The sequence below is a fragment of the Adiantum capillus-veneris genome, chromosome 12, assembly GCF_014529385.1.
Source record: "Adiantum capillus-veneris isolate H3 chromosome 12, ASM1452938v2, whole genome shotgun sequence".
NCBI classification, from domain to species: domain Eukaryota; kingdom Viridiplantae; phylum Streptophyta; class Polypodiopsida; order Polypodiales; family Pteridaceae; genus Adiantum; species Adiantum capillus-veneris.
Window position 1 is genome coordinate 126,466,223 of NC_140942.1, and position 21,507 is coordinate 126,487,729.

Sequence of the window (21,507 nt, forward strand, 5' to 3'; positions counted from 1 at the left end):
GCCTTGGGGTGAAGGAAGAGATAAGAGGGAGTTTTTTTTCAGAGGTGCACGTACAAAGAAAGGGAAGAGTTTTTTTGGCTTGGGGGCGCTCCTTTGTTTGGAGAAGGAGAGGCTCATGAGGGTATAGGAAGCTATGGAAGCTTCGTGTCAGGCTTGAGTGAAGCTCACCCTTCGTCTTTTGGTATACGTCGGTTGCAGCGATGGTCTTTTACACGGTTTTTTTGTGAATGAAAGAGAAGTTACCCCATTGCAGTTGAGTTTTTTGGATCGTCTCCATCCCCTTTCTCCCCTTCTCTTTTGCTCTTGTGTGTGTATGTGCGGACGTGTCGGCAAGTGTGCCGTTCCGATGAATTGTTGCAGAGAGAGAGAGAGAGAGAGCGTGTGCGGTGATTTAAGCGTACAGGAGAGCGCAAAGTGGCTCCACTGAAGCGTCTATGTCGTGTGGTGCTCCGGGCAGGTGTGCGCGCGTTGTAGCGGTGTGATTTTGGATCGATTGGTTGACAGTGCGTCGATCGAAGTTGGGTTTTCAGTGGATTGGGCTATAGGAGGCAACCGTGTTGTCCCACCGAGCGTGCTCCCCATTCCCTCTCTCCATCTTCTGGTGCCCCCACGGAGGAGCGCGCTGATAGCTCCCCGGTGATGTGATTTGAAGTAAAGATGTGGCAAAGCAGTGGCCCAATCTTCGGCAAAAGCGAGGATGCAGAGGACTGGCTGGCAGATTATGAATTATTCCTGTTGTCATTGCAGATAACAGGTGATGATGACAAGGTGCGTACGTTGCCCTTGGTGCTGCGAGGAAAAGCAAAGCAATGGTTTGATGGTTTGCGAGCGGCAGACAAACAAGTTTGGCAAACTTTTAAAGAGCAGTTTCTGCTGCAGTTTCGTAAGGTGTTGTCGGTTGATGAAGTGGAAGCGCAGATCAAAGGCCTGCGGCAAGATGTGAGTGCTAATTTTGAGGTTTTTGTGGCCGAGTTCGAAGCTTGCTGGAGGCAATTGTGGCTGTTACGCATGTGGTTAATGGCGATTGCTTCAAGATGGAAAAGTTTCTTGCGTGTCTGCATCATGTGGCTCGTGAGAAGGTTGATGATGAAGAGCCACGAAGTTATGGTGAAGCGGTCCAAGTGGCCAAGGTCAAGAGCAAGAAAATGAAAAGAAAGATGGAGCTCGGCTTGCTTAAGCCGGCAGAGTATGCGCCTATTGTAGCAACAGAGTGTTCTTTGGGCCCGTCGAGGATGGTGCCAATGATGCGAAGTATGCAGCCTGTCGAGGTAAGGCCAATGGTGAATTTTTCTTGTTCGGAGGTGCCTGTTTACAGGATGCTAGTGCCAATGGTGGATGTGCTTGCCAACGAGGGCAAGCCATGTGTTCAAGAGAGTCTGTGTGCAGCGAAGATGGTAGATGCCAAGTGCCAAGTGAAGCTTGAAGAGGCAATAGAGCCTGTTCTTTGAAGGAGTACGAGCGGAAGTGCGACACGAGAGAGAGTGCGAGAAGAAGAGCACGATGATATGGTGAACTCGCTCTACTATAATGTGTAGAGCATAGTGAGTTCTTATTAGGTTTTTACAAAAGAATATATGTACATACCTAGCGGCCCGCCCACTTACCTGGGCGACCACATTGGACTTTATACCCCAACAACCTCTCACTTAAAGTCCAATGTGGTACTTTAAGTGTGAGAGAAGCTACTATACAAGCTAATATACAAGAGATGTAGAGAAGTGATGTACTACCCTACACCTAACTGCTTGCGAAAATGCGCAAAGCTCTCTGAGGGAAGTCCTTTTGTAAGTAGATCAGCAGGATTTTCTGTGGTGTGAACTTTGACAAGCTGAAGTTGCCTATCCTCGAGCATTTCCCTGATGAAATGATACTTCACATCCACATGCTTTGTCTTTGAGTGATAAACTGGATTGCGAGCCAATTGTATAGCACTTTGACTATCACAATATAACACAGGCATCTCCTCTTTGATTCCCAAATCTGTTACTAGTCGAAATTGATTCTTTGCATGCCTCTGATGCTGCAACATATTCAGCCTGTGTAGTAGACTGAGTAACACAATCTTGTAATCCAGAACGCCATGATACTGCTCCACCAGCCAATGTAAAGACATACCCTGACGTAGACCTTCGGTTGTCTTAGTCACCTGCATAATCTGAGTCTGTAAAACCCTTTACACTTAGTTCCTGACTCCCATAGCATATACGCATACTCTTTGTAGCTTTCAGGTATCTCAATATTCCTTTCACTGCCTCCCAATGTTTCTTGCCTCGGTTTGACATGTATCGACTTACTACTCCCACTGCAAATGCAATGTCTGGGCGAGTAGCAATCATTGCATACATCAAACTACCCACTGCAGACGCATATGGAATCTTATCCATTTCAGCCTGTTCTTCCTCAGACACAGGACAATCTTGTTTGCTAAGTTTCAAATATGGTGGCAATGGAACACTCAGTGCCTTTCCCTTCTCCATATTGAAACGTTGCAAAACCTTGTCAATATACTTTGTTTGAGATAACCAAATCAACTTCTTTGATCTGTCTCTCTCAATGCTCATACCAAGTATATGACTTGCCTCACCCATGTCTTTCATGTCAAACGATTTTGCCATCTTTGACTTCAAAGCTGAAATTTCTTCCAAGTGCTTGCCAGCAATCAACATGTCATCCACATACAAAATAAGGATTAGCCAACTGCCATCCTTAGCCTTCTTTGTATATAGACAGTGATCGAACTCACTACGTTTGTAGCCTTGAGAAAGCATAAACTCGTGGAATTTATGGTACCATGCCCTCCGTGATTGTTTTAAGCCATAAAGACTCTTTAACAACTGGCATACCCAATCTTCCTTGCCTTTCTCAACAAACCCTTCTGGCTGCTGCATGTAAATTTCCACATCTAAATCACCATGCAAGAATGCTATCTTGACATCCATTTGGTGCAACACCAAATCTAATATGGAAACCAATGCAAGAAAGCATCTCAATGTAGTCATCTTGACCACCGGAGAGAAGACTTCATCAAAGTCAATGCCTTGTTCTTGCTTAAAGCCCTTGGCAACAAGCCTTGCTTTGTACTTTGGCTGACTATCATGAGCGGTGATCTTATACCTGTAAACCCATTTACAGGGTAGAGCCTTTTTGCCCCGTGGTAATTTAACTGGCTTCCATGTCTGGTTTTTATGCAGAGCTGTCATCTCTGACATCATGGCCAATTGCCAATTCCCGAAGTCCTTCATTTGCACTACTTCCTTGTAACATGAAGGCTCATTGCAATCAGTCAACATGACATAGTTCATAGATGGAACAAACCTATCAGGAGGTCGCGTGACACGTCCAGATCTACGCACAATAGGTGGCTCAGGCTCAGGCTCAGCCACAACCTGTGGTTCCACTCTATCCCGTCCTTGCTCCTCTTGAGCCCTGACATTTTGTCTTGCACGTGCAGGTCCATCTTCTTGGAAGAAAACTCTTCTAATCTCCTCAACCCTCTCTGGTTTAGAATGATATTTAGATTCATTAAAGTGAACATCGTTGCTGCGGACAACCTTTTTGGATTCGGGATCCCAAAGTCTGTACCCCATCTCACAAGAATTACCATAGCCTAGAAAGATGCACTTTCTACTCTTTGGCTCAAGTTTGTTCCTAAATTCCTTTGGAACGTGAGTATATGCCTCACAGCCAAAGACTCTGAGATGCTTGTATGAGGGCATTTTGCCTGACCATACCATCTCTGGCACTGAATCCTTCTGTAAAACCTTGCTAGGAGATCTATTTACAAGAATGAACAGTTGTTGATACAGCTTCAGCCCAAAACCCATTTGGCAACTGTGCATTAGACAACATACTTCTGAACTTCTCTTGTATGGTCCTATTCATCCTCTCAGCAACACCATTTTGAGGAGGATTGTAAGGAGCAGTAAGTTCACGTTTTATACCTTTTGACTCACAAAAGTCCTGAAAGGCCTTTGAAACATGCTCTCCACCATTGTCAGTGCGTAAGCATTTAAGCTTCTTGCCACTCTGATTCTCCACAAGTGTCATAAACGTTTTGAAAACACTAAACGCTTCATCCTTGTGCTTGAGAAAGTAAACCCATACTTTCCTCGAGTAATCATCTATAAATTTCATAAAGTAAGAAGCTCCCCCTAGAGATAGGTTAGGCATAGGTCCACACAAATCACTATGAACAAGTGCCAACTGTGTATCTCTTCTACTGCTTCTATGCTTATGTGGCTGCTGTGTTTGCTTACCATACAGAAAATGTTCACAGAATTCAAAATCATTAAATGAAAAGCTAGGCAAATAACCAGAACGAGACAAGATTTCCATTCCCTTCTTGGACATATGTCCTAACCGGCTATGCCACAAAGAAACGTTCGGCTGCTCGGTTACATTGATTACATTTTTAGAAACATTTGATACATAAATCATGTAAAGTCCTCCAGACTTTACTCCATGTGCTACTGTCATAGAACCCTTGGATATCTTCCACATGTTCTGTCCAAAAATGGTGACGTAGCCAGCATCATCAAGTAAACCTATGCTGATCAAGCTCTTTGTAATTGCGGGAACATGTCTCACATTCTTCAGGGTGAAAGAAGAGCCATTCTGAAACTTCAATTGAACATCTCCAACACCTAAGATCTCACATGTCTGCCCATTGCCTAGCCGAACATGATCTTTAGTGGTCACATAAGAGGTAAACCACTCCTTGTTTGGAGACACATGAAGTGATGCCCCTGAGTCTATAATCCAGTCACTCAGTGCATTTCCATTAGATGCTGTAAGAAGAGCTGAGTCCATTGTATTCTTCAAGAAGTAGATGTCTCCTGACACTAGACTGTCATCCTCTGCAACAGTGTTTGTCACATTTATTTCTTGAATCTTCACTGAGGACTTGTTCTTCTCACCATGGTCTTCAGCTTTCTCTTTGCATTTTTCTGCTTTCCATTCTCTGCAGTCTCTTTTCATGTGACCCTTCTTGCCACAATGGTGGCATTCTATGTCACTCTTGCCTTTAGCACTGCGGGACTTGCTACGAGACTGATTCCTCTTTCCACCTTTGTACTTTTCTTTGGTCCTTCCCCTGACAACTAAGGCTGTTCCTTTGCCTTTGTCCATTGTCTTTCTATTGGTTTCTTCAGTAAGCAGACTTCCTTCTACACCTGCTATGTTCAAACCATCTGGAGGTGCAGAATTACTCAAAGTTGTGCGAAAAGTGTCCCAACTTTCCGGCAATGTGATCAACAGGAACATAGCTCTAACAGGTTCATCAAACTTGACACCTTGAGCTGACAACTGACTATAGATTGTGTTGAATTCATTCAGATGATTGGACATAGGTGTCCCTTCTTTCATCTTCAAGTCAACAAGCTTCTTAAGCCAGTATACCTGTGAAGCTGCACTCTTCTTCTCATAAAGATCACTCAGCTTTAACCATGCTTGATAAGCCGACATCTCGTCTACTACATTGAAGTAAACGCTTTCTGCCAAAGTCAGCATAATGGTAGAAAGTGCCAATTCATCCATTTCGCTCCATTCATCTTCGTCCATATCTTCTGGTTTTATCCCCTTGAGCTTTATAGGTTTTATCTGCTTCTTTTGTACCAACACGTGCCAAATCTGCTTCTTCCACAATGGGAAATTGGTTCCATCCAGCTTCTTGATATTGTAAAGAGCAGTGTCCTTTGATCCATCCATAGCTACGCTTCATAGTAGTTTACTTTCCTGGGAAAAATTCGGCAGAGTTTCCCCTGTAAACTGACCTCTGAACTAATATCAACCTGTCAAATGAACCAAGAAAGCTTCAGATTCTGCAAAATTTTTGGCAGAGTCTCCTTTGTAAAATGGCTCTGGTGTACTAAAAACAGACCAAAAAACAGCTCAAAAAACATTGTCTTTCTGACACTGTAAGCTGCGGGTAAACCTGCCCTGCACCTGTACTGTCTCTCACTGTCGTGTCACTGTCCTGTAAGCATAGACTGTGACAATGCCTCAACGGCAGTAAAGCAAATATGCAATCCCAATTGTCTAACTCACAGTCAATACATCCTAGCTGCCTATCTAAGGGTGCTCGAGGGATCGCTCCAAGACCTGTATCACCGAAAGGATCTCAACATTCGAGAATCCCCCAGCTCAATGAAACCTCACTCGACCCTCAACAAAGGCTGTAGTAAATCTGACAGTACATAGACTTCCCACAAAGTCATACATCCACAAATTTCCCACTGTATGCTGTAACCGCTGCGACGGTTGTTTTCTGCGTGACTCACAGCCAGCAAACCCTCAACAGACATACATCATCTCTGACAATACATCCCATGTGGAAGTACCTGCAATGTCAGGATGAAATCTGGAATATCAAGTAGCAAACACAAGCTACCTGATGAACTAGTGGATGTCGCCTACAGTCTGTGTGTAGATGCGCCCGTGTCGTATGTGACACGCCTCCAAGAACTGTGAGCCGTCCTTCGATGTGTAGACAGCCACAAATCAACACTTTGGGAGTGTCGATATCCTCAGCACCTGCAGTCGTAGGCCGAAAAACCCCAAATTTGCAGAGTCGGATATGCACCCGCCGAGACCACGTAGTCGAAAATGGCCTACGCAGACCTTTGTCGAAGCCGAACGGTGGCCGAGATGATCTCAGAATGAAATTTTGACAACACCAAGTCCTTCGAGCACTCCCACGAGATTTGGGGCCATGTCTTCGCCTGTCGAATTTCACTCCAATCTGAGCTGGTGACTCTAGCCTCCTGCAGTGCTGCCCCGAGCCTCGATCTGAGCTCTGATACCAGTTGAAGGAGTACGAGCGGAAGTGCGACGCGAGAGAGAGTGCGAGAAGAAGAGCACGACGATATGGTGAACTGGCTCTACTGTAATGTGTAGAGCATAGTGAGTTCTTATTAGGTTTTTACAAAAGAATATATGTACATACCTGGCGGCCCGCCCACTTACCTGGGCGACCACATTGGGCTTTATACCCCAACATTCTTGTGGAGTCTTTGCGCGAGAAGATGGCAGGTTATGGCCAGGTTGTAGGTACCAAGAGCTTGGATTTGAAAGATGAGAGTGTGCAAAGCCAAGCTGGCAGTAGCCAAGTTTTTTTGGAGCTGTTAAAGGATGTGAATACAGGTGCTGAGCCGGCCTATGGTAGTGATGGTGATGGGAGTTTAAGCTCGAGTTTGTGGGATACAGGTGAAGATGACGGGTCCACATCCTATGGCGAAGAGACGGACTCTAGTGAGCTGCCTTGCTATGTGCATGAAGAGGTGCTGGTTGCCACTATGGCTGAGGAGCAGGTGGAAGTGCCCAAGCTTGGGGCTGAGGATATGCATGCAAAGGTTTTGAGCGGCACCATGCTTATGGTTATGCTGGTTAAAGTGGCTGTGCAGTGTGCTTTGATAGTGAGGTAGGTACAGAACTTGGCCAAAGAGAAAGCTTCCATGGAGGTGGAAAGTGAACAGGTTGAAGAGGATGGTCTGCAAGAGGCATTGGTGGAGCCATGTGGCTCGCTTGGTTCGAATGAGCATGAGTATACGGTGTTTGAGGATGCCATAGGCATGGACTACGATGGTATGATGCCGTTAGAGAGGCCTTTGGGTGATGAACAGGTGCATTTGGCCATGGGTGAAGAGGAAGAGCAGGCTATGGGTGTTGTGAAGCCGTCAAGGAAGATGTGCCATTGGATCGTGAAGACCATGCTTGTGAGTACAGCAGTGCAGTGAGTATGCCGCCAGTTGCACGAGTCTATGGAGGAGTCCTCCACTTTACATGGCTGGGTGGGAGGGTCAGGTTTGTCTGTCGATGTTGATTTGTCCATCGATGTAGGTATGTCTGTTGGTGTGGCCGTTGGGCAAAGTGGTGAGCATGATAGTGCTCTTTTGAGTGCTTGGATTCCAATGGCTGCGTGGAGCAGTGAGGCTATGTTTTGTGCACTTTGGGTGCACTATTGTGTTTGTGTTGGGGTGCAACACTATAGGAAATTGCTACTTGTGGATGGTGAAGACCAGTGCCAGGTGTTTGACCCTGGTGGATGATAGTAGGAAAAGCAGGGGGTAGGGCAACCCGCCTAAAGGAAGGCCAGCAGCAAGAGCTATGTATATAGTGTACATACAGGTTGTGGTATTCTTTTTGTGGGTGATTAGTTTGGTGGTTTTCTCAGTGTTGGTGTGGTTATGCCGTTTTGGTATGCAGCAAGTATGCTTGTGGTTGAGCATAAATGCTCAACGAGGGGGTGGGCAATGATGGTACAGCCAAATGCTGTTGACGATAGAAATGGGCACAAGCGGGGCTATGTGGTCGAGTAGATGCGGGCCCAGGTGATAGTGTAGCTGTGAAGTGCGGCTGCAGCGAGGTAGATGTGGAAATAAAGTTTGATGTGGCTTCTTAGGCCGATGGTATGCTGCCAGGTGCTCAGTTGGATAGTGGCCTCATGTGTCCAAAGTGGTGGTTTTGCATGCCAGAGTGTGGCCCTTGGTGTGCTTTTCAAGCAGGTCCAATCGGCTCATCAAACGGAGCCCGGATGGGAGAGATATGGCACCTTGAAGTGGGATGCACTGCAGATCCTCGCCGGATTGGGTGGGTGCAAGTGGTTGGCGAAAGATGATGTGAGTGCAAATGCGTGAATTGCTCGAGTTGTGGAGCATGCCGGTCTTCTCGGATCGAGAATCGGACCTGTGGATGAAAAGTTAGGGGCCATTGGAGATTTGACAGGGGTCAGTTTCGAGGCGGATGGGCCGCATTGGGAAATGCGCCAGTTGGTGTTTTCATGGGTTTTCCAGGGTTCTTGGTGGAAGTATGCACCATGTGGAGCTAGTCAGAGTCGACGGCCCATTGTTTGGTGTCCGGAGCGTGAAGATATGGCAGTCGAGAGTTGGCCATTTGTGGCGAACGAAAAGGGCCAGATATCTTTTTTCCGCTTTGGGGTGCTCCGTTCAAGGTCGGGTTGAAGTTGCTTGGCGGGGCCAGTGTGTATGATTGTAGTCCAGAATGCGGAGTCTCGGTTGGGCTTGATTGCCGGGTTAGTGGGCACTTGAGCACGAAATGGTGAAACCCCGAAGGGCGCGTGTTCATATTGGGCACGGGACCAAATCCTTGAAGCTTAGAAAGGCAAAAGAGTAGAAACTAAAATATTTGAGAGGGGCAACGACGGCCTCTCCAAGAGTGGCATCAAAGGGCTTTTTTTTAGAAGGAAAGAAAGAGAAGGAGAGAAAGAAGGGAAAAAAGAAAAAAAAAGGAGGAAAGGGAAGGCGCCTTGGAGGAGGAAAAGAAAGGGGAAGAGGAAATGAAGTTAAAAAAAAAAAGGGGAGTCACCTTGGGGTGAAGGAAGAAGAAAAGAGGGAGTTTTTTTCTCGAGGTGCAAGTACAAAGAAAGGGAAGAGTTTTTTTGGCTTGGGGCGCTCCTTTGTTTGGAGAAGGAGAGGCTCATGAGGGTGCAGGAAGCCATGGAAGCTTTGTGCCGGGCTTGAGCAAAGTTCGCCCCTTCGTCTTTTGGTATACGTTGGTTGCAGCAATGGTCTTGTACACAATTTTTTTGTGAGTGAAAGAGAAGCTATCCCATTGCAGTTGAGTTTTTTGGATTGTCTCCATCCCGTTTCTCCCCTTCTCTTCTGCTCTTGTGTGTGTGCGTGCGGACGTGTTAGCAAGTGTGTGTCGCTACGACGAATTGTTGTAGAGAGAGAGAGAGAGAGAGAGAGAGAGAGAGAGCAGTGCGGTGATTTAAGCGTACGGGAGAGCGCAAAGTGGCTCCACTGAAGCGTCTATGTCGTGTGGTGCTCCACGCGGGTGTACGCGCGTTGTAGCGGTGTGATTTTGGATCGATTGGTCGACGATGCGTCGATCCAAGTTGGATTTTTAGTGGATTGGGGTGCAGTGTGTGCCCTGGGCTATAGGAGGCAACGGTGTTGTCCCACGGGCGTGCTCCCCACTCCCTCTCTCCAACGAGACTAGATAGGCAGCCTAGTGAAACCTAAAAACAGAGAGTTTAATGGGTCGTGATTGAAATTAAAGAGTATACGATTTCAATGCTTAAAGTCTTTATGAAATGGCATCTCAAAGATCTTTGCACACGCACAAATTTCATAGGGCAATGATGGCTACAATGATAGCCACGAAGTGACAAAATAGGTTGCAAATAAACACAAGAAAGGAATTGAATGCACTTGCATGATTATTAAGTACTACTAATCGGAATTCCACCAAGTAAGAAGGGTAGTGGATCATTGATATTGCCAAGAGCATGCCCAAGCTTAATTGTTAGCGATGGCGTTTAGGTCAAGGAAGAGAGCGGCTCTTGGTGGTGATTAGGAGATGCTTACATGATGCTTATCACCTAATCTGGCTCTGATACCATGTTAACCCACATGAATCTCCTCAAGACCTAGGTGGATGATGCCTAATCATAATGTATAAGTGAGAGAGATGGGTGTACAAGTAATGTGACTCAAGCAAATTAGGTTCCAAGATAGATAAGCTTGGACTTATAAACACGATCTTGAGCTAAGTGCAAGTGATCACAAGTTCATACGAATCATTGCACTTCATGTACACAAACTTGGATGATGTGCATTGAACTAGAAGGCCCTTTTTATAGTTGGCCATACACCAGTACATTGCATGTGAGATAAATGCCCTTCGCTCTCCTTCACTCTATCAAACTTACTACAAACTTCAACAATGGAATCAATGTAAACGCGATTTCACAGTAGAATCATGTGCACCCCATTGGTAGAGAATAGTGTTTCGTGTTTTGGTTGCTTTTCAAAGTAGGCTTTGGATTTTGGAAGTCTCTCACATTTTTGCTCACCCACCTTTTAGAGAATTTTGGAATCATTTTTGCAAAACTATTGTTATGGTATTTTTAGAAAAGCTTTGTCTCACATTGATTACTCATGTCTTTGTTATACAATGTGTATTTAGCTCAAACGATGTCTTGTGCTCGCTCTTTAAAATGTTTAGATCTTTTAATGTGCCTTGTATATGTGGTTGAAGTCTACTCCAAACAGTTGGGCAAAAGCAAGTGACTTTGTCTAAAAAGCTCTGTAGTTTTTTGAAAAGCTTCCCTTTTAAATCCCAAACCCCCCCCCCCCCCCCCCCCCAACCCCAAAACCACTTTAAGGTGAAAAAGAGAGCAACATTTTTAGATGTTTAATGCGTAGTTTGTGATCTCGTGATGAGATCATGGAATTTTTGCTCCAATAGATGGGATGCAACACAAGTCTAGAGAAAACGCACAAAGAAAAACCAGTCAAGGAGACCTAGTTGGCAGGCCAAAATAAGTGGAAAAGGCTCTCATCGACATCCAAAAACGATCAGGCACATTCCCGAGTTCACCATTAATTGCTTTGCAATGTTTTTGCATATTCTTCTTCGAGCAAATAATGACGTGGGAGAGCAATAAAAATGAGTTTAATAATTAACGCTCTTCGAGCAAATAATGACGTGGGAGAGCAATAAAAATGTGTGTTTTAACTGGAGAGCACTAGTATTCAAACAGCCTCAGCAAACTTTGGGTAGTGGGCATCGCTTAACGATGTTTGCAGAATTTGCGTGTATTAATTGCATGATGGCAGGATTAATTTGGAAGTGCGGACATGCTCCGGTATATAACATACATTGCACTAGACACTCCGACACTATAACATATGCGCTGTATTATCGCCCGCATTACCGTAGAAAAACAAACAAATTTGCAATATAAAATTTTCTGTATGCGAAAAAGACTGCGGCAAACATTGCGGTAATGGTCTAGAAAATCTGCGGTAATGCATGCGGCTATATTTCCGCGAGTATTACCATGTGTGTTACTGCAAGCAGATCCGCCATTGTTACCACGCGGGTGTTATCGCGAGCATTACCGCAAACGGATTTATTATAAAAAAACAGATGACCGTTTGGATGATCCTTTGCAGGACCAACCAAAAGGTCATCTATTTTTTTATTTATTTAAAATATTTTACAAAATTATTATTAATTACAACAAAATATCACAATTGGACAATACATTGAGCCAAAAAAAGATTGATAATTTCATTTACATAAAGTGGAATTACAATTAGAGGAGGTATTGAGCCAAAAAATGATAGGTATTGCATTTACATAAAGGGCAAAAAAAACCCGTGTATACAAAATAGAGGATGCTCATGGGGGAGAGGGTGGCATTTTGCGTGGAACTCCTTGACTCTACAAAACTAGAAAAAGAAACAATTAACACTTTGTTATTTAATATTTGATATAAAATCAACAATTTGATAATTTAAATAAGATTAAACTTACATGTTGCAGACTTCTGCACGCATTTTCAAACTCCTCTCGAGAGACCATTTGATTTTCAAACAACCAACACCAAGTTTGATACTCGGTATGGTTCTCTCTATATCTATGCACATCTCTGGTCGGGCGACTCATGGTAATATTATACTGACAAAAAAATAGCAACCAATTAATTAAATGAAAAACATTAGATTTTTTACAATAAAACTAATATTTTTACTTACATATTTGTCTTTCCAAGCCGTTTTTCCTCCCGAACCATAATGCGTAGGAGTCTGATGGGATCTGGCCTCAACTTGGTGCGTATACATCCTCGCACCCGTTGCCCTTTTGTCCTCTTTCTCTTCCATAGCTGTCTCCCACTCCACATCATGGACATTTCCTGGCCGATAGCTGTGCTCAGGAGACTCCATTGTCTTCTTTGCAGCTCTCCTCACACTAGATTTTTTGTTCTTGAGAGATGTTTTGACATGCTTTTGCAACCATTTCCTTGAGAATTGTTACCCCTCAAGGTTGGGGAAATGCATGTGCATGGTTGTCTCTATATATGTGAGGTTGTAGGGATCCTGCTGATCAGATTTGAGAGAAAAAATGATATATGTGGAGTGGATTAATTGGTTGACGTGTGTGCGGAATCTCCTGCCCTGCACTGTCCCGAGATCCACCCTACCTCCTCTATGAACTTGGTAGTATAACCCGCGAGCATCTGGTGCAGGCATGTCATGGTCCTCATCTTCTGCTGGAACAGGGAGCGGTGATTGTGGAGGAGAATATGTAGTACCCCCCCCCCCCCCCCCCCCCCCCTCCAAAACAACAACTAGATTCGCTCCCTCGATGAGATCGACCGGCGCTAGCGTGCGAGCTGACCTGGCGCTGACTGCTAGAAGAGCGCCGATGTGAATTTGAGGCAAAAGGTGGGATAGGTGATGGATAGGTGGACTCCCGTGGTGTCGGACCCTGTCGCGTCGCACCCAAGAGTGTCGCACCCAACGGCGTCGGACCCTGTGAAGGAAAAGATGAACCTGGAGATGTAGGTGAAAAACTCTGCAGGTATGGAGTGCCACCAGTCGGAGTAGAGACCTCAGATAATCCAAAAGCTTCTAGCTGCACCGATGAATAGAGCTACGTAAGGGTCTACTACGAACCTAACCACTCAACTCGAAGACACAATGCCCTCTCCACATCAGGATTGGTCATAGGTACAGCAGCGGACTCACCAAGAGCGTCCCGAAACCAACCGAACTCTGATGATGACTGCTGAGGCGACGGTTGTGAATGATAAGCAGAGAGAGCGTCGGGATATGACATCCCGTCAACCATGAAATCCTCAATGCTGTGAAAGCGTGGTGTGGAAAAAGAAGACATGGTTTGCATTTATTACGACAAAGATTAAACTAGGTAATAAAAATTGGAATATATGATTAAAAATTTACACATTGATTTTTCTCAAACATTGGATTTTTTAACATTGGATTCTCTATAGTATCCAATGTTGAAAGAATCCAAGGTGTGTCTACAACCTATAAAAGAACCTTGCAAATCCTTGAGTGCTAATAAGATATTAGTGTGTGTATTGGCTAATAAGAGATTATTGTGTTTATGATTAGTGTGACCGATTGTGCGATCACTTGGAAGGCCATTGGGACCTAATACGTCATCTACGACTTAATCATGGAGGTATGTTTATGTTTTTATGTTGATTATTGTTTAATTTAACATAATTAGTGTGTGTAATTGACATGTACGCACACTAATTAGTGTGTAATTGACATGAACACACACTAAGTAGTGTGTGCATTGGCCAATGCACACACTAATTAGTGTGTGCATTGGCTTGTGTAATTGGCTTGTGCACACACTAATTAGTGTGTGCATTGGCTTGTGTAATTGGCTTGTGCACACACTAATTAGTGTGTGCATTGGCTTGTGTAATTGGCTTGTGCACACATTAATTAGTGTGTGTTAACATACACTAATTAGTGTGTGCATTGGCTTGTGTGATTGGACTAATCACACACTAAGTATTGTGCACATTGGCCAATCACATTGGTCAATGCACACACTAATCACAAGTAAATAGTGTGTGTTAACACACACTAATTAGTGTGTGCATTGGCCAATCCCATTGACCAATGCACACACTAATCACACACTAATTAGTGTGCGCATTGGCCAATCACATTGGTCAATGCACACACTAATCAAGCACTAAATAATGTGTGTTTACACACACTAATTAGTGTGTGCATTGGCCAATCCCATTGACCAATGCACAATCACATTTGTCAATGCACACACTAATCACACAGTAAATAGTGTGTATTAACACACACTAATTAGTGTGTGTGCATTGGCCAATCCCATTGACCAATGCACACACTAATCACACACTAATTAGTGTGTGCATTGGTTAATGTGATTGACCAATTCACACACTAATTAGTGTGTGCATTGGTCAATGGGATTGGCCAGTATGCTAGTTCACACACTAATCACACACTAATTAGTGTGCGCATTGATCAACGGGAGTGTGCGCATTGGCCAATGCACACACTAATCACACACTAATTAGTGTGTGCATTGGCCAATGTGATTGGTCAATGCACACACTAATTAGTGTGTGTTTAGTGTGTGCATTGGTCAATGGGATTGGCCAATACGCACACTAATTGGTGTGTGATTAGTGTGTGCATTGGTCAATGGGATTGAACAATGCACACACTAATTAGTGTGTGCATTGGCCAATCACATTGATCAATGCACACACTAATTAGTGTGTGTTAAGTTTAGGTTTTGCAAGTAAGTGTTAAGTTTAACATGGGCATTAGAATAATTAACAAATTTAGGTTTTCGTGTGTCTTTACTTACACTAATTACTGTGTGCATTAGAATAATGCACACACTAATTAGTGTGTGTAAAGAACACATGCACTAGTTAGTGTGTGTAATCACATACTAATGCATAACTTACACTAACATATGCATGTGTATGCATATGTGTATTTGCATGCGTGTTTATTTGTGCATCATGTATGTGTATTTGCATGCACGTTAACTTGTGCGTGTGTATGCATGTGTGTGTATATGCGTGTGTATGAGTGTATGCATGTGTGTGTATGCGTGTGAAAAAATCAAGAAACATAACAAGAAACCTTACATGGAATTGAAGAGCTTGTTGGGAGAGGATAGGAGAGTATAGATGGAAGAGCAGAGATGGTGGAGAGTAGAAGAGTAGAGATGGAGGAAGAGCTCAAGGTTGTGAGGTTCACGCTCTCGGCTTTTGTGAAGAAGACGATGAAATTTGAAATTTAGGATTTTGAACTTCGCGGGGCACGCGGGTGTCCCTATTTATAAAAAAATTTGAAAAATGTTTTTCCGCACCTATTACCGCGTGCATTATCGCGTACGTTACCGCGTGCATTACCGCAACTATTACCACGACACAATTTCGGCCCATCCACAGAGAAGGCCACGTTCTGACATTATTACTATTGATTTCCAAAATCTATTGGTACTATGTTTTTGATAAAATGTATATAAAATGAAAGTATTCCTAGTACTTTGAAAATGACATTTCTACCTAAAAGTTTTGATTACCATGCATGTTAAATTTATTTATTTTACTTTTTAATGATATTTTATTAACCTTTTTTTTGTAATTTGATTTTAACTAGTGTATGTAATTTATTAATGTAGGTTGTTTGGGATGATTTTGGCCCGTCCACTGAACCGGATAGATCACGGTGGTTGGCCGAGCGATTGCCATGCCCATGTGTGCGGTGCAAATGCGCCATTGCTTGACTTCGATGGATATGCTTGAGTCATGTACAAGATTATGGACTATGGGACGATCCTCACAAGCGTGCATGGATGGAAACAAACGATCCGCAAATTGTAGCGGCTATTGACGTCACCCCTCATTGGCGTGTGGTTAGTGGAGGAGGGGAAAGGAGGGTGGAAGAGCGCATGCACCAGGAATACATTAGAGAGGGAGGAAGCACATCAAATCAGCCAGCTGCTGCTCCCTCTACCAGTGACCACATCCCATCTCCTTACGTGGATGCAGAAGACGACCATTTGCATAGAATGGGTGAGGATCTCCTTGCACGAGAGGAGGAGCATGAACTAGAGTGTGCATGCGAAGAAGCTTCCGAAAGAACGAGGAGTGAGCTACTCGATTTGGCACACACTGCACTATATGAGAGATGCTCTTACTCCATTTTAAGGCATCTCTCGAAGTCCTTGACAGCTGACTCATCAGCGTGGAAGCACATAGAGGACAAATGGCCAGAGTTCAGGGATGAGCCTCGTCACTTGAGGATTGGGCTTAGCTAGTGATGGAATGAATCCATTTGGGCACCGCTCTACTTCGTGGAGCACTTGGCCGGTGGTGGTTGTGAACTACAATATTCCTCCTTGGGAGGCAACAAAAAAGGGAAACATTTTACTATCATTTCTCATTCTAGGAAAGCACAAGGTAAAAAACATGGATGTATATCTGTAGCCTTTTATTGAAGAGCTTCAAGAACTATGGAGAGGCATAGATGTCATTGACATTTCACGGCCACCACGAGACCGCAAAGCCGTCATCAAGTGCATCCTCATGTGGACCATGCATGATTACCCAGGATTTGGAGAGGTATCTGATAAGTATGCACATGTTAATTGTACTCTTTGCTTTAGGTTTATCATCTCATGTGTAACGTTTTATTACCTCTTGGCAGGATTGGCAACATGTGGACATAGTGCGTATCCCACTTGTGGCCCTTCCCTTGTGATGACAGAGAGACCTCCTCTTCTTGGGAAGGTGATCCATCCCAACAACCATTGCTTCCTGCCTCCTTCACATCGTAGATATGCTCCCCCTATCAATGGAGTGCATCCGTTCCATTGGAACATGGCTGATTGGGCGAAGCATTGGGAGGAGCATCATGGTATCTCACCCCCTCCCAGTGGGCTGCCAAGGGGTATGTCGAGGTACTCAATCTTCTTGTCGCTCCCCTATTGGACTTCGTTGAAAATTCAGCACTTGTTGGACCCTATGCATGTGTTCAAAAATGTTGGGCAAGCTATATGGGATCACATAATTGGCAAGAAGGATTCATTGGGTGCTAGGGAAGATTTAAGAGCCATGAGACGTCTCCCTTCTTCAGCCACGCCCTGCATGGGGGAGCGGGGAAAAATGATTCTCCCAAAAGCACCGTGGATACTGTCAAAGGCAGACCAAGAGCGGACAAAGCAATTTATGGCATCCATCCAAACTCCAATAGGATATATGCGGTCACTCAAAGGTTCTTTCACAAAAACCAAAAAGGGTGGCTCCACTCAATTGTATGGATTGAAATCCCATGATTGGCATAAAATCCTTCAGGTAAGAGTAGCATAGTTTATGGTGTCTTTGTGTCCTTATATATAAGTTGACATTCACTAAGATATTTTATTATTTGTAGTTTGTACTTCCCATAACTATTAGTGGTTATGGAGACACTAAGGTGAAGGTTGCAATATTCAAAGTGGGTGAGATTGTGAGGTAATGGATTTTTTTCAAGTACTGTATCATGTTGTGCCATGTACAATGGAATTTTTTTTCATCTAATATATTATTTATGCCCTGTAGATTTGTGAGCTCCAAGGAGATAGAAGTGGAAGCCATACCAGTAGCCCATCAGCTAGCAGTAGAGGCAGTGTATGCTATTGAGGATGCATTCCCATGTACAATCCTTGTTAGCCAAGTACACCTATTGCTTCACCTTGTTGAGGAGATTGCCATTTGTGGGGTGGTTCACTCTAGATGGATGTTCTTCTTGGAGAGACTCTTGAAGACTTTAAAGGATTTTGTTAGATTGAGGTCCAACCGAAGGTATGCAAAATCAATACAATATAGATAGCATTTATACGCTATGGAGTTACTAATAAAAATATGTGGTTTTAATGTTTTCAGGCGAGCATGGCAGAAGGTTGGGTGGTGCAAGAGGCATTTGTGTATGTCTCATAGTATCTCATCACACTGGATCCATCATTTCCTCGTCTATGGAGTGAGGAAGAGGATCCTAGGAAGCACTCAACCATTCCCAATGGAAAAGGCTCACTCTTGGTCATGGATAGAGAGTTTCATGCCATAGTCAACAACTACTGTTTACTCAATGCCACTATCATGACCAAATGGGTCAATATGTACTTGGAATGCCACGCAGCTAGAGAAAGGGATAGATATGCATGGAAGAGGTCCCATGGAGGTAGACGCGCACCTCCTTTTTTTAAAGAGCTTGCAAAATATCCTGATTTGATTCAAGTAGAGTGGATCCATAGTGCCATGACCAATGCCAAAGCACAAGGAGAGCAAATAAACCCTAAAGAATGGGAGGATGCGCGAGGATGCTTGCGCAAGGTGAGTGTGTATATGTTATGTATGCATGTATGCAAATCACTTAATGAAATGCAATGTAACCTCTTATGCATTGTGATTGTAGGGTCTCACTTTCAACTCTATTTGGTCCGAAGGCCGATATTTTTGCACCCGCAAGATAGATGAGCGTCAGACCACTGTGATTGTAGGGTCTCACTTTCAACTCTATTTGGTCTGAAGGCCGATATTTTTGCACCCGCAAGATAGATGAGCGTCAGACCACTAATGATTGTGGCGTGATGAAAAACTTTGACACAACAACAGATGAGGTCAGATATTGTGGTACTATAGAGAGAATAATCAAAGTGGATTTCAGATCTTTTCACAAATTCCTCTTTGAGTGTCGATGGTTTGCTGGTGAGGTCAAAAGACATGAAAATGGGCTCATTATGGTGGATTCCACCCAATTTCATCGGGGAAAAACTGACAACTTGGTGTATCCTAGTAGTTGCGAGCAAGTAATTTAGGCTATGTGCAATTAACTTAAATTAAAACACATGAAAATGGGCTCATTATGGTGGATTCCACCCAATTCCATCGGAAAAAAACTGACAACTTGGTGTATCCTAGTAGTTGCCAGCAGGTAATTTAGGCTATGTGCAATTAACTTAAATTAAAAATTTAATATATGTATATCAGCTTATTCTTTGTGTGTGACGTACAGGTCTTTTATGTGCCATGTATATATCAAAGAAAACTTTGGTATGTCATTCCAGTCACGCCGCGGGGTAGATCTATCTTTGCACAGACGAACATTGAGCCAGTAATTGATCCCATCATACCATCACCACAAGATGCAAAGGAAGATGTAGTTGAAGATGAAGAAGGTTAGCCAAGCCTTGCAACTAGTCATCTTGAGGCGAAAGAAGAGACAGAAAGCGATGATGATTCTATAGGAGGTGATAGAGAGGAGAAAGAATCTCTAAACTTGTTTATTGATTTGAATACTATGGGTCTAAATATGGATCCTAGTGCTTGTAGAGATCTTATACAAGATGATAATTAATAAAACTCTCCATTCTTTTTTTTGGTGTAATATATGATTAATTCGCATATGTTTTGTTATGTGCTTATGAATAGTATTTGTAATGGTTTTGTTGTGAATATTATGATTTATGTATAGAATTTTTAGAGTGAAAGAGAGATTAAGTGAAGTGAGCATTCTAAAGAGTGTAGGAGTTGTAGTGTGTAAATACATTTTGAGTTGTATTGGTTTAAATGGTAACCCGCCGGAGAGGGAGGGAGAAGGGAGTCTATGGCCTTAGCGATAATGGACGTCACAATACTCGTGGAAATACAGGCGGTAAAATATCGCATGAACAACAAAAGGGTTTCTGTCTCCTCATTTTGAATTCCTCTCTCTTGTTTCGCGATAATGGTTTGCGGTAAACACCACGATCTCTCATAATATGAGTTGCGCTCATTTATGGGAAGCCAGAGTCTAGTAGAGTGCGCCTGATTGTACCAAGAGATCCACAACATTCTGTGGTCCCGCAAGCAGACGTACCTGGTGGCCGAAAGGAAGATGGAGGACTCATCTCAGATATCTGCTGCAGTCCAGAGGAAACGTCACGCTGGGGGGAAGCCGAAGCTGGTGCATGGGAGGCCGAGACAATCACAAAAGACGGCCAGGAGGACCGCAAGTGCCTACAGGAGCTTGTATCGGATGCAGAAGGCTTTAACGCAGGTATGTGTCGAGACGCCGTTAAGAGAGAGTCCATTCTAACTACCGATATTCATGAGTTGAAGGAGGAGATTATCGTTGCCCGTGATATATGTTGTTGTAGGAGGAGGATGTCGAAGTGGTGGAGGACGAGGGTCGTTCTGACGAGCAGACAATGGATGCAGTTCTGACAGCCGGTGATGATGATGATGAGTTCGAAGAGGCGGAAGTGACGGTGGACGTAACAGAGGTGCTGAGGAAGATGAGGTTGCAGTTAGCCGGTGATGGTGACGATGTCGAAGAGGCGGAAGTGAAGGTGGACGTAACGAAGGCGCTGAGGAATATGAGGTTTCCGAAGACCTGGCGCCCAGCCAACAAGAGGAGCTGCGCCGTTGGGTAGCGAAGGAGTGCGGCCCCGACCTAGCGCCCATGAGATGTACGTTATGTCACTCCAGCATCGCAGAGTCCAGAAATGTTAAGTGCACGACTACTCGAGAGATGATCAAGTTCCGCTTCCACTACTATACCAATTGCCATGTGGCGGGCGTGTTAAGTTGCAGCCGCGCTTCAACTGCACTAACAGCGACCTCTGCATGCGGGCGCCGCCCCAAAGTGCAGGTGACTGTGCAGCCTTCTGATAGCGGGTTGCCCCCAACACTCTGCAAGAAGGCGCGCGCTGTGTTGGAGAGGCTGGGAAAGCTCCCTGCCATCTACCACCACGCCCCTATCACAGCACTCGGGCTGACGTCGTCGCGACGACCTGGTCGACGGCGAGAATCACGTGCAACTGGCAAGTCTATTCATGCAGTAGCCGCGCAGTCCGGCGTGCAGCTGCAACGCTGTGGTGGGCGCCGCAGCTTGAGCAGAAAGAGAGAGGAAACAGAAGAGGAGGAGTAGAAGCAGATGGCGGACTGGGAAGTCGCGGAGGAGGAGGAGGAGGAGGAGGAGGGCCTGCAGTACAGGAAAAGAGAGGAAACAGAGGAGGAGGAGGAGGACGCCGAGGTGGGGGCAACGGTGGAGCCAATTTGGAAGCCATCTAACATAGTATTGAAGGGATCACAGTTTGCAGATGATCATGAGGTGGATATTCATGAGGCACACCAGCAAGTAAGCTTAGCCAAGTGGGAAGGTCTATTCCGTAGCCTAATAGATCAGCGAG

The 21,507-nt window shown here is 44.4% G+C and overlaps 1 pseudogene; it reads left to right on the top strand.

Moving 5' to 3' along the window:
* The first annotated feature begins 20,523 nt into the window (after positions 1-20,523).
* Positions 20,524-20,827, top strand: LOC147446481 (uncharacterized; annotated as a pseudogene).
* Positions 20,828-21,507: the final 680 nt, after the last annotated feature.